The sequence below is a fragment of the Salvia miltiorrhiza genome, chromosome 8 (assembly GCF_028751815.1).
Source record: "Salvia miltiorrhiza cultivar Shanhuang (shh) chromosome 8, IMPLAD_Smil_shh, whole genome shotgun sequence".
In the NCBI taxonomy this organism is placed as follows: Eukaryota; Viridiplantae; Streptophyta; class Magnoliopsida; order Lamiales; family Lamiaceae; genus Salvia; species Salvia miltiorrhiza.
Window position 1 is genome coordinate 33,332,174 of NC_080394.1, and position 12,855 is coordinate 33,345,028.

Genomic DNA, 12,855 nt, shown 5'->3' on the forward strand with positions numbered 1-12,855 from the left:
TACTGCAAGCCAAGCACGGCTTGAAGGTCAAGTTGTCCAGAAGAAATATGTGTGCCTCACTCACGCACGCATTTTAATTTCTATATACTAATTAGCCCAACTGTGTTAATAATGACGTTTATCCTGCATGTTTCTTGTTTAAGAAGTGTGACAGCCATGTTATTTAATGACGTTTGCATGTAAGTCACACCAACTCTTTCCCTTTCAGTGAATTAATACAACATTCACTTTCCATTTACAAGGATAAAAACAGCCATTCATATAAACATTCATCAGGTATTATTATTAGTTTTTTTCATGCAAAAAAGTTATAATGAATAGTTGTTTCCATAAAATTAAAATTAAGTATTTTTATTCAAATTACCTCCGTCTTTCTGTCTTTTACATACAAAAAACACTGACTCATATATCTCTGAAACTCTAATTTTTCCGCCACGCCACCACCAATCTAACGTATCTCTCTTGCAATCTTTCTCGAAGAAGCCCTTTTCTCTCCGACTTTCTTTATAATGGGTCTATGGGATATCAAACTCTATTGATCAGATCATCACACTCTAACTTGTGCCTCGATCAGTTTTTACTTTTTTTTCCCTTGCTTCATGAAGTTTAGTACTCCCTCCGTCCCATTAGTAGTGTCCCATTACTTTTGGGCACGAAGATTAAGAAGTGTGTAAAAATTAGATAAAATTGGTTGGTGGAAATTATTTAAATATTAAGTATATAAAGACAATATATTGTCAAAAAGGAAATGAGATATTATTATTGGAACGACCTAAAAAGGAAAATGGGACACTACTATTGGGACGGATGAAGTATTTTGTATTTTAGTTTAATTAATTTTATAATTAAACAAAGTATATCTAATTAGACTATTTGGTAGAAGACAGAGCTATTTCTATTTGGTAGAAGTAAATAAGAGGGAAAATGGCAGGATGATAAGAGGAAACGGGATAACATAAGAAGGTTTGATAGTAATTCAGTAACGTATGATGTGCATCCTTGACTGGATTGTTTAAACCTTTAAATTGGATTTTTATGCCAAGTTCCTTAAATGCTGCAGGTCCACTACTCTAAACCAAGAAAGCCATGCTTGACCTTCACATGTACTTTTGATCTTTCTTACCATTTACAAAAGATGATGTCCAGAATTAATTCCACTTCACTTCATACCCACTTCTCATGCAAACCTAATAAATAAACTAAGATGTTATATCTTTAAAGAAGTAGGTTGTGCTGACATCTTTTGTTGGGAACTTAATGAAATATCATATCCCTAGTTTTGATGATACCAAAACTCTTAGTTTTTCTTGTAATAGACTAGAACCTTTCAAACTCAAATGTTACAGTTCATGTTTTCTAGTTAGACTGTTGTTCTGAAGACAGAGGACTGAAGACCTCAACTGAAGATAGCTGTGAAAAAACCAAGTTAATTACTGAAGTATTGATTGGACGAGAGTCTTATGAAGAATCGGTTATGACTAAAGTAATAATGCTGGCCACGAGGAATTCACGGACTGATACTCAAGTCAAGTATCAGTTGACATTCTTCCTCGGACTAAAGACTCTTAAGCTAAAATGAAGCCACGTACACACAAGTACAAGCCGCATTAAATGCAGAGATATTGAAGATCGTCATTTCTCTGCAGAGCATTCCTTTTTAGTGCAAGCTTTTTCGAGGCACCTTACCTGTTGTACCTGAGACACCGTTCTTCACAAAATTAGGAACCTCGAAGTTTGTAGCCTCAGCCAAATTCAAATCTCTCTCACAACGGACGAATTCTTGAAGACCATCTCAGCCAACGGATCTATTCAAGACTTCGTCTATAAATAGAGCTCGAGGAACACCACAATCTTCACTGATTCAAACGCACATGCTGAACCTCTGTCGAAATTGCGCTTCAGCCTTTCACTGCCTTCAAAAGTTTGAATCGAAGAAGAGAATTATCAAAGCCTAAATCAGTTCACTTATTATACTCATTCTCTTAGTATCTTAGGCAAATCCTTATTTTATTATTCTTCAAATTCTTTGTCAAGGGCCTTTGCTGAAAGAAAAAAACTTATAAATGCATGAGACAGTGAAAGTAACAACCAGTATAAAATTTCTACAAGGGCATACGATCGAGTCCTTGCTTCTCATTACAAGATTAACTAAGAACACCAAGTTAAAAGGCCAAGTATATATAAATGAACTAATACTTTTCATAAGTACTAGAATTTTTAATCATTAACATGGGTCAAAAGACCCGGACAACATACAAGATATACCATGCGGACACCAAAAGCCTTAGCAACACCAGCTATAGTAACATCCGATGGTAATGGACCAACCCCTCCATGTATGGAAAGTTGTGGTAACAATATACCCTTATATTGGTTAGAGAAAGTGTCAAATCAAATTGCAGTTAAAAACATGTGAGTGCATACGCAGTTACACACACCGTGTAGGGGAGAGAGAGAGAGAGAGAGAGAGAGAGAGAGAGAGAGAAATAAAGTTTACCATATCAGTCATAGACTTCTGTCTCTTAACTTAATCTACAATGGAATCAATCTGGAAATACGACCCAAAGTGAAGTTAAATGCAATACAGAAATTTGAAGGAAAATAGAATCTCAAGAAATCATAAGCTCTTTTATAAAGTCAGGCCTGCAAACAAGCATGTCTTGCTAGAGAAAGAAGAAGACCAAATCAGAAAGCATGCTAATGAATTTCCAGCATTATGCAAGTAAATAGAAGATCTTTGGAAAACACGAGTTGCGCAGAGATGTAGGGAGGATGTAAACATAAACAGTAGGGGTGCAGGGCACAGAACATGAACATAGGTACAAATAAGAGGCACAATATTAGAAAACTTACATAATTTCTGGTAACAACATGTGAACATAGCCCAGCCTATGGAATGAAGCTTTCAGACAATATGGATCTCATTTTATCCTCAACTATACCAAACCTGAGCTATGGAACCAACACAAGAATATTGTTGACGAAACAAAGAGAAATCACATATGCTAATCATATACAATAAAGATATTTCTCCCTATACAAAAGCAAGGTGGGGACCTCTTCATTTAAACCGAAATTCTTAATGGAACAAGTGCATCTATATCGATATAATTAGTGGCACATACAAATGCTAAATAAGGTACACAACTAAATAATATTGTGACAGTCTCAAAAGACGGAGGTAAATGTTGGAATATGAACGAGCAACAAAGAACTTACAGGATTTCATCCACCCACCGCAATGACCGAGGCTGTAAACATGCTTTTTATGAATGAATTCTCATTTTTCATGCCATTATCAACAACAGATGATGGCTGAGATATGAAAATTTTAGCTTTCTCCCAGCTTTTTCCCATCTTCCATCACAAAGCATATAAGCAAGTTTGAATCTATCTTCACTGCTGCTGGATTTGCTCAGGGACAACAATGCATTAGGAACTGTATTATGAATGCTACCAATTGAAGTGTAACTGCAGAAAAAGTTATAGAAAAATAATTAGAGCAGTATAAGATACATAAAAAGGAAAAAAAATGGTAACAAAAGAAAATGCGAACAAATAACACAAACTATTTTGAGAACAGAGCAGAATACAATGAACTAAAAAATCAAATAAGACCATGATGAGGACTGAAATATGCACCAGCGTTGTGCACTATATAATGGGAACATTTCTATTTATGCTTATGATTAGTATTATTATTATTAAGCTAATCATTGCAGGTTTAATTGAAGACTTGGGATAATAAAAGAAATAATAGAGCTTCCGGCGTAGTCAAGCAAGCATAGGCGACTCAGACCAAGGTCAATGTATTAAAGGGGCTTAAGCCCAATTATCTTAGGGAATGGGCTTGAGGGCCTAAGGCTTATTTACATGCTTATAAATAGAGACTTAGTAGTGGGTTAGAGGGGGATCATCTCATTATTCATTCACAACTTGTAAATTGTAAAAGCATTCTCTCGATTATAGTGAAAAACCCCCAAATCCCCGTGGACGTAGGTCTTCTCGACCGAACCACGTAAATCCGGTGTCGTTTACTGCTTTCTAGTTTAGGTGTTGGTTTCTCGTTTCACCAACTGGCGCCGTCTGTGGGAAAATCGAGCTAAGGCGTGAGATTCACTGTTCATCGAAGTTACTGTTCATCGAAAGAAAAAAAAAAATACAATTCATCTTCTCCGATCTATTCTGTCACTTTTCCGGCGATATCAGCCACTGAAACAGAGGTAAACCTCCTTCACAAAAAATGAAAACATCCTGCCAATACCACCGATGACCTCCTTCGAAAAATCGAGGTTCACCCATTTCAGTTCCCCAAAAACTGATCACTTCCCGATTTCCTCAGCAAATCCCCCAAAAAAATCGATCCAGAAGCGAAAATCTGAAATCCTCAAAGAAAAGACCCCAATCTCCACAAATTCCCTTTATTCCAGCCTAAATCGCTGCTCACTAGGTTCTCCGGCGAAAATCCGGCACCCAAATATGAAATCCAGCCTACCATCGTCATTATTTCTCTCTCTCGTAAAACACCAGAAAAATTTCCCCTCAAATCCACATCGTGGTTCTCTCTGAAAATCCGGCAAACGCCCGCCGCCATCTCCAATCGGAGTCACCGATCAAATAATGGCTGCTCTTCCCTGAACTCCAAAGCCTTCTGTCGTGCAAACATTTGGAATCAACCCATCTTTCACCCTCTCCAGTCGAACTAGTCTCCCTCTCTCAAAATCAGCAGAGCCGCCGTCCGCTTCCTGGTTCGAAACAGGTCCGTCTGTATATCGAGCCTCCTCCACACCGCAAAATCTCGAAGAGGGCTCCATTGGAGACCCCCCAAATGATGATCTGGGCCTCGAGAAGAAATGAATACCAAAGCTAAGATATTTGTTCATCTCTCTATATGTTATCACCCTTTGAACTGCATTAGGGAGATGAGAACTGAAATTATGTCTGCGATCATTCCCTTCTACGATCTGCTAATTTCATTGTTACTTTTGAAAATGTTTATCTGGAGAACATATAAGTTTGGCTAAATGTTTGAGATATTAAGATGCCTACTGCGTGTTCTTGATTTTAAAGATTCAAAGATTTGTGTCGAGATTCACGTTGTCACTTGTGGGGTTATAGTGATTGAAAACAAATACGAATTTCATTCATATTGAACTTAGCCCATTAATTTCTACTGTGTCTAGAGGGATAGCAAAATGATCAGGATATTTCAGTAGCTTTTCTATTGTACACTACCTTGATTGTGTAGCGATTGGCCTTTTTAAATTCATCATTTGCCCTGTGCTGGTTCTTGGGATTTTTGAGCTTGGTATTATTGTGCTTTTACTTTATTTGTAATCTTGATACGGCTATGATGCTATTATGGTTTTTGGGACTTGATATTGCCATAATATAGCTCCGAACTTGGGATTGATTTAGCTATGACTTTTGTGTTGATTTTGGGGATTAAATATGTCATTTTGCTGGACTAACTTAGCCCTGATTTTGCATTGGGAGTTCAGGGTCATCAAGACGGGTATTTCAACATTTGTTTGCTGTTGAGAACACTACGATTGCCTAGCCGAGCCAAATATGGTTTATTCATGGGAGCTCTTGACATAAGGGGACAGATGCCAGCTCCACTAGTTACTTGCTCGGGTCCTTAGCTCCACTTTTGGGGAATGTTATAGCGTTAAAACATGGCTGCTGAACATACTCACAAAAAAGAGACTAATCGTGATATGGGTTTTTGGGTTAAGGACATTAGGGAATTTGTGGTTTCATATCATTTGCACTGACAAATAATTATTGTTTATCCGTTTTACTTTCTCTTTGAGAGTCATGATTTCAGGATGCTGGATTTCAGCCATTGGGACATAAATATTCTAATTTATATGTCATTTTTGGGGATTCTTACAACTTTTAATCGGTGGAATAAATGTTTAGAACAGCGTTGTTGCTCAGTAAAAGCAAGGATAAGCAAATTTGGGGAATGATTTGAACAAATATGGTAAATACCATAATGTAAACAGGGTAACCCACTAGTAAGTGGTAATTCAGGTACTTCGCTGAACTCTATCAATGGGATATTTTATCACTTGGGCAAAATCATGATTTATATGATCTTTGATGGGATTTGAAAATTTGAATGAATTCATCGGTATATGAATATGGGAATCAAGTTGTGGCAATGGATTATATAATCTAGGGTTCGAATTCTCTTTACAGCCCTGTCTCAAGTGGCTCTCATATTTTACTAATATTCTCGTTCAAGAGTTTTTACAGCACATGATAAACAGCTTTGGGAAAAAACTTGAACAAGTATGGTAATCATCATAACACGAAAAGCTAATCCACTTGTAAGTGGTAATTCAGGTACTTCGCTGAACTTTATCTCGTGGAAGCATGTAAGCATGACAGGGATTTGAGAAATTTTCTACTTCTTTACTTGGGCAAAACCATGACTTATATGATCTATGCTGGGATTTATGTAATCACAACATCATCTTGGAAGTTGCACAACTTCTGCATATGTGCTTAGACTTGCAATATGACATTATTAATAAACGAAGCTGCACACCTTCTGCATATGTGCTAGGGCTTGAAATGCAACTTGAATTATGTTACTTGGGAACTGTAGTTATGCTAACTCTCTCACAATCATCACAAGCATGAGCACCAAACACACACACACTTAACATGTTCATGCAGGGCATTGCACATGTCACCAGAGGGGGGAGTAGGGTGTATACCCGTAGTCCCCAATTTACAAATTCAAAATTGCTTTTAAGCAAGTCAAGGGAAAAGCTGAGGGATGCTATCGTAAGCCGCGAAAGTTGGTTGTGCCACCCGGGCCTTCCATGCTCCGCGCAGAGAGAGGGAAGCGCTCGTAAGCCGCGAAAGTTGGTTGTGCCACCCAGGCCTTCCATGCTCCGCGCAGAGAGAGGGAAGCGCTCGTAAGCCGCGAAAGTTGGTTGTGCCACCCGGGCCTTCCATGCTCCGCGCAGAGGGAGGGAAGCGCTCGTAAGCCGCGAAAGTTGGTTGTGCCACCCGGGCCTTCCATGCTCCGCGCAGAGGGAGGGAAGCGCTCGTAAGCTGCGAAAGTTGGTCGCGCATCCGAGCCTTCCATGCTCCGCGCAGAGGTTACTACTTAACCGTAAGCCACGAAAGTTGGTTGTGCCATCCGGGCCCTCCATGCTCCGTGCAGGGTGTTCTCATAACCGTAAGCCACGAAAGTTGGTTGTGCCATCCGGGCCCTCCATGCTCCGTGCAGGGTGTTCTCTTAACCGTAAGCCACGAAAGTTGGTTGTGCCATCCGGGCCCTCCATGCTCCGTGCAGGGTGTTCTCTTAACCGTAAGCCACGAAAGTTGGTTGTGCCATCCGGGCCCTCCATGCTCCGTGCAGGGTGTTCTCTTAACCGTAAGCCACGAAAGTTGGTTGTGCCATTCGGGCCCTCCATGCTCCGTGCAGGGTGTTCTCTTAACCGTAAGCCACGAAAGTTGGTTGTGCCATCCGGGCCCTCCATGCTCCGTGTAGGGTGTTCTCTTAACCGTAAGCCACGAAAGTTGGTTGCACCCCCCGGGTCTTCCATGCTCCGTGCAGGGTGTTCTCTTAATCGTAAGCCGCGAAAGTTGGTTGCACCCCCCGGGTCCTCCATGCTCCGCGCAGAGTGTTCAAGCTTGGAGGGGAAGCAGCAAAGGGAAACAACGAAGGGAAGCAGCAAGGGGAAGCAGCAAAGGAATGCATACAAAGGAGGGAAGCAGCTGAGGAATGCTCTGCCGGGATTTCACTGCTCTACCGTGATTTCACTGCTCTGCAGTGATCCCAATGCTCCGCCGCCGTCCGTGACCCCAATGCTCTGCTACCGTCCGTGAGCCCAATCCTCTGCCGGGATTTCAATGCTCTCCCGAGATTTCAATGCTCTGTCGGGATTTCAATCCTCTGCCGGGATTTCAATCCACTGCCGGGATTTCAATGCTCTGTCGGGATTTCAATCCTCTGCCGGGATTTCAATCCTCTGCTGGGATTTCAATCCCCTGTCGGGATTTCAATGCTCTGCCGGGATTTCAATCCTCTGCCGGGATTTCAATGCTCTGACGGGCATTTCTCTGTTCTGAAAGGGCATTTCTCTGCTCTGACCGGGCTGCTCTGAGGGACATTTCTCTGCTCTGAAAGGGCATTTCTCTGCTCTGACCGGGCTGCTCTGAGGGACATTTCTCTGCTCTGAAAGGGCATTTCTCTGCTCTGACCGGGCTGCTCTGAGGGACATTTCTCTGCTCTGAAAGGGCATTTCTCTGCTCTGACCGGGCTGCTCTGAGGGACATTTCTCTGCTCTGAAAAGGCATTTCTCTGCTCTGACCGGGCTGCTCTGAGGGGCATTTCTCTGCTCTGAAAGGGCATTTCTCTGCTCTGACCGGGCTGCTCTGAGGGACATTTCTCTGCTCTGAAAGGGTATTTCTCTGCTCTGACCGGGCTGCTCTGACGAGCATTTCTCTGATCTGATAGGAATTTCTCTGCTCTGACCGGGTATTTCTCTGCTCTACTCTATGGGCTACACTGTTTTGCGCCTTTGCTCTATGGGCTGCTTTGATCTATTTTAATCGCTGCTCAGCGAGAAAGAAGCCGCCTTTTGGCGTGCTACTGTTATCTATTAGTCTTCTCACGCGCTGGATTTCTCACGCGCTCAACAACATGGTATATTGTTCAGACTCGACAAATATTTATGACGGGTTTTCTCATATGATCAAAGTATCATATTTCTCAACTTCAACATGGGTCTTCCTATGTTATTCGGGTATTCTTGCAACGGTCTTCTGATTCATCCAACACAAAGCATTTATATTGCTTATCTATGCAAAGTATTCAATATGGGGTATTCTCAGCGCTGGTCTTCTTATGCGCCCAAAGAAATGGAAATTATTTATCTTTGTCAACATTGAATAAACAAGAAGGAAATCTAATTTGGACTACAATTCCAAAGTCAAGGGGAAAATGCTTATCTATGCTTTCTTATAATATTAAAACTCTTATGTCTTCATGATTTGCAGGGATTAAGGAAAACAGCACAGCGCTGGCTTTAACAATACTTGACTGGCTGAACACGAAGAATACCCGGTTCAACCAGACCAGGGGGGGAGTAGCTGATGAGGACTGAAATATGCACCAGCGCTGTGCACTATATAATGGGAACATTTCTATTTATGCTTATGATTAGTATTATTATTATTAAGCTAATCATTGCAGGTTTAATTGAAGACTTGGGATAATAAAAGAAATAATAGAGCTTCCGGCGTAGTCAAGCAAGCATAGGCGACTCAGACCAAGGTCAATGTATTAAAGGGGCTTAAGCCCAATTATCTTAGGGAATGGGCTTGAGGCCCTAAGGCTTATTTACATGCTTATAAATAGAGACTTAGTAGTGGGTTAGAGGGGGATCATCTCATTATTCATTCACAACTTGTAAACTGTAAAGCATTCTCTCGATTATAGTGAAAAACCCCCAAATCCCCGTGGACGTAGGTCTTCTCGACCGAACCACGTAAATCCGGTGTCGTTTACTACTCGTTTACTGCTTTCTAGTTTAGGTGTTGGTTTCTCGTTTCACCAGACCAAAACCATGGAGAGAATAGAAAAGGCTAGAAAGATACTAGCATTTTAACCAAAGATTCAAAAGATGCATGCAAGCTACTAAAAACTAGTATTCTTCTCAGTAACTTCAAACTAGCTCGAAGGCCTAACAATGAATTACCCTTGATCATAAATGTTGCAGTATGAGACCTTGCAAGTCAAGAGAAAAGGCCAAACATCTCTACAGAACAAATAGTTTAAGGTAAGAAATACAATTTAGGCAGTAACTGGGAACAAGAAGTTGTTCATCCTACAAACAAAATAAGTACTCAATTTTAAGCATGATCTTTGGGTAGCTTCCTCCCAAAATGAACAAGTAATTTCCAGAAGATAATTAAACTTAAGAAAGCCATGCATTCTAAGTAATATAAACCACAAATCACCTTTACCTAAACTTCTTTTATGTATCCAAGCTTTATGTGCTTGTATGTGTAACAGATGTAAAAGAAACACACCATCAAATGCAACAATATTGTATCTGAATAATCTATTTTTGCTTATGAATAGTTTGATATACACGTTTCTTCATGTTCTTGATAACCGACTTATGGTTGAAGGAACTAGATTCATACATTTTGAATCCTCTTAAAACAAGGATAAAGAAAAAGAGTATGCTCTAACTACCAGGTACATCTATTTTTATCTGAACTGAAGTATTGAGTTGAAAAGGATTAGCAAATGTTTTGAAACAATGTCGTTATATGATGCAAAATTCTTCCACTAACACAGAGATCTTTTATAACTACAAATCTCATGATAAATTTATCATTAAAAAAATAAAGACATATTAAACAAAAACAAATACATAATATAACATCAAAATAGAGGACCAACCTGTATGACCAATCCAAGATGGGATTCACTCTCATGAATGGCGGCCAACCGGGTGAGCTAGGGGAGAGCTGCTCTTACCCTACCTGAAAGATTGCGTCAAGTTAATTTTTATAAATTCAATTATGTTATTCCAAACTATTCATGCATAGTTGAAATTTATGCAGGGATAAAGTTGAACACATACTGTCGTAGGGGGAGGGGGTCACCAAGCCAAATTTGAAATGGGTTTAGCTTTTAAAAGAGCCTCCAAGACAGATTTAAAATCTAAGCAGATAATGAACATTTGCAATTTGCAACTGCCAAGGTTGGTAAGAAAATATCATGCATTCCAATTGCAAGAGAATAAAAAGAAATATATTAGATTGTGCCATGCAAGTTTATACAACTTACTTTTACTTCCATAATAACTGAATGTAAGGAAGAAGAACACACACACACACACACACACACACATATATATATATATATATATAGAGAGAGAGAGAGAAAGAGATCACATACATAGAAGCTGTTTTATAAGTGAATGAATTGATTTCATGGAAAACAGTTGGGCTCTCAAAATAAATTGTCCTTATTGGCAATGTGGTTTCAGCATCTTCAAGATCCCAAAGGACAGATTTCCCCCAGCCATATGCAAATAATAGCCAGCCCTAATAAAGTGCAACAGAACCTAAAAAAAGAGACATCTATGCTATTATATGTTTAGTATTAATGACAATAAACGTCTTAAGGTTGAATTTGTGCAGATGAATTGGTAAAAGGACTCCAAATGACTACATATCATTTCAAACTCATCACAACCACTCAAGAAATATTTTGAACTCATAATTATGGATTCTAAACGCATTAAAAAAATAATCAACCAATGGACTTTACTGGATTTTCATCCTTCTCTCCAAATGCAGCTTAGGATTTTATTAGGGAAAAAAGTGTGACTTACAGTTGAATCTTTTCCTCCATTGAAGCTTAAGGCAACCTCTTCAACACTGTCAATGAAATTATTCAGTACTGAATCTATTTAAGAGTCTAAGACAGTTAAAACTTAAAAGTCATTGTTAAACTATAAGAGAACATTTTTTTTTTAATTTCTAGGCTTCTTTCATTACTGCCACTTGTACAAATTTGAGATTATCATTACTAGTCTCCTAATCACTTAGGTTTTTCTTAAGAAGCAAAGTCAGAGTGTTTTTTTGTACAAAGTTTATCCTTTAAAGATTAAGTAATCTACCATCACAGTCTTAAATATACTTATGTGAAAGTGTGTTTCAGTTGGAGTACTTTAGTATCCTTATCCGGAAAATATCCATTATTTCAAGTCTTAGCATGTAGGGGTATTTATGATAGTTCACATATGATATAACAAAACCTCTTATGAAACATAGCCATAGCCAGCCCCAAACCTAACTACAAACAAAATCATCAGTGGAAACTTTTTTTGGGTTGAGACACCCCTTAAAATAAAAGATAACCCCAAGATATAATTTTTGAACAGTTTCAAAATGTCGATGGGAAAAACTGCAAGGATTAGTAATAGATAAAAGTAGCTCATTTTAAACTCGGATGTCACTGGATTCTTTGCCACATGAACTATCTTTATTATGACGAAGCATGTACTATCAAACTACATAATGATAATTGATAAACATAAAGACAGACTCATGGTCATATAAGAATAACCAGCTTGGAATGAATAGATACACAAGAAACTTCCAAAATTTCGATATGGAGAATCATGGGAAACAAGAGCATACGAGTAAAGGGCAAGAGCCCTTGAATAACATAGATGGCATTGTTGTACTTTGCCTTCAACCTTCTATCATTACTTTCTTTAATTGCTTTATCAGTCTCCATCTTTGACTTACATGACTTGACCCTTATTAACCCAAGTGCCAAAGTTAGTATGTAAAAGGGTAAATATCATATTAAACCTTGAACTATTCCTGCTTTATCAAAAATACCCTGTAAGTTTTGAAATGCTCTCTAAACCCTCAAAGAATCAGGGTTTTACCAAATATATCCCGCATCTATTTTTCGATCACCAGAAATGTGACGTGGCTCGCCGGATGACACAGTGTAATTTAAATTCTATTTGTTTTAATCCATGTCTTATATTCTATTTTTTCAAATCCATGTCATCCATATTCTCCCTCTCTCTGCTCTCTCTCTCTCTCTCTCTCTCTCTCTCTCTCTCTTCTCCGGTGAGTGTCGCCAGTTTTCGCTGCCTCTGGCGCGGCGAGGCCGACTCCTCTACTTCCCTTCCTCTTTATTTCCTCTCTTTCCTACATTTAATTCCCAAAATTCTAAAATCCAATTTCTAGGTTTTCTTCTGTTGGGAACCTTGTGGAATATCCTAACCCATGTTTTGATGATACCAAAATTCATAGGACTTAAATGTAATAGACTAGAATCGTTTT

The 12,855-nt window shown here is 39.1% G+C and overlaps 1 pseudogene; it reads right to left on the minus strand.

The window, feature by feature from the left end:
- Window positions 1-3,287: 3,287 nt before the first annotated feature.
- LOC130998357 (uncharacterized) lies at window positions 3,288-12,292 on the minus strand (annotated as a pseudogene).
- Window positions 12,293-12,855: the final 563 nt, after the last annotated feature.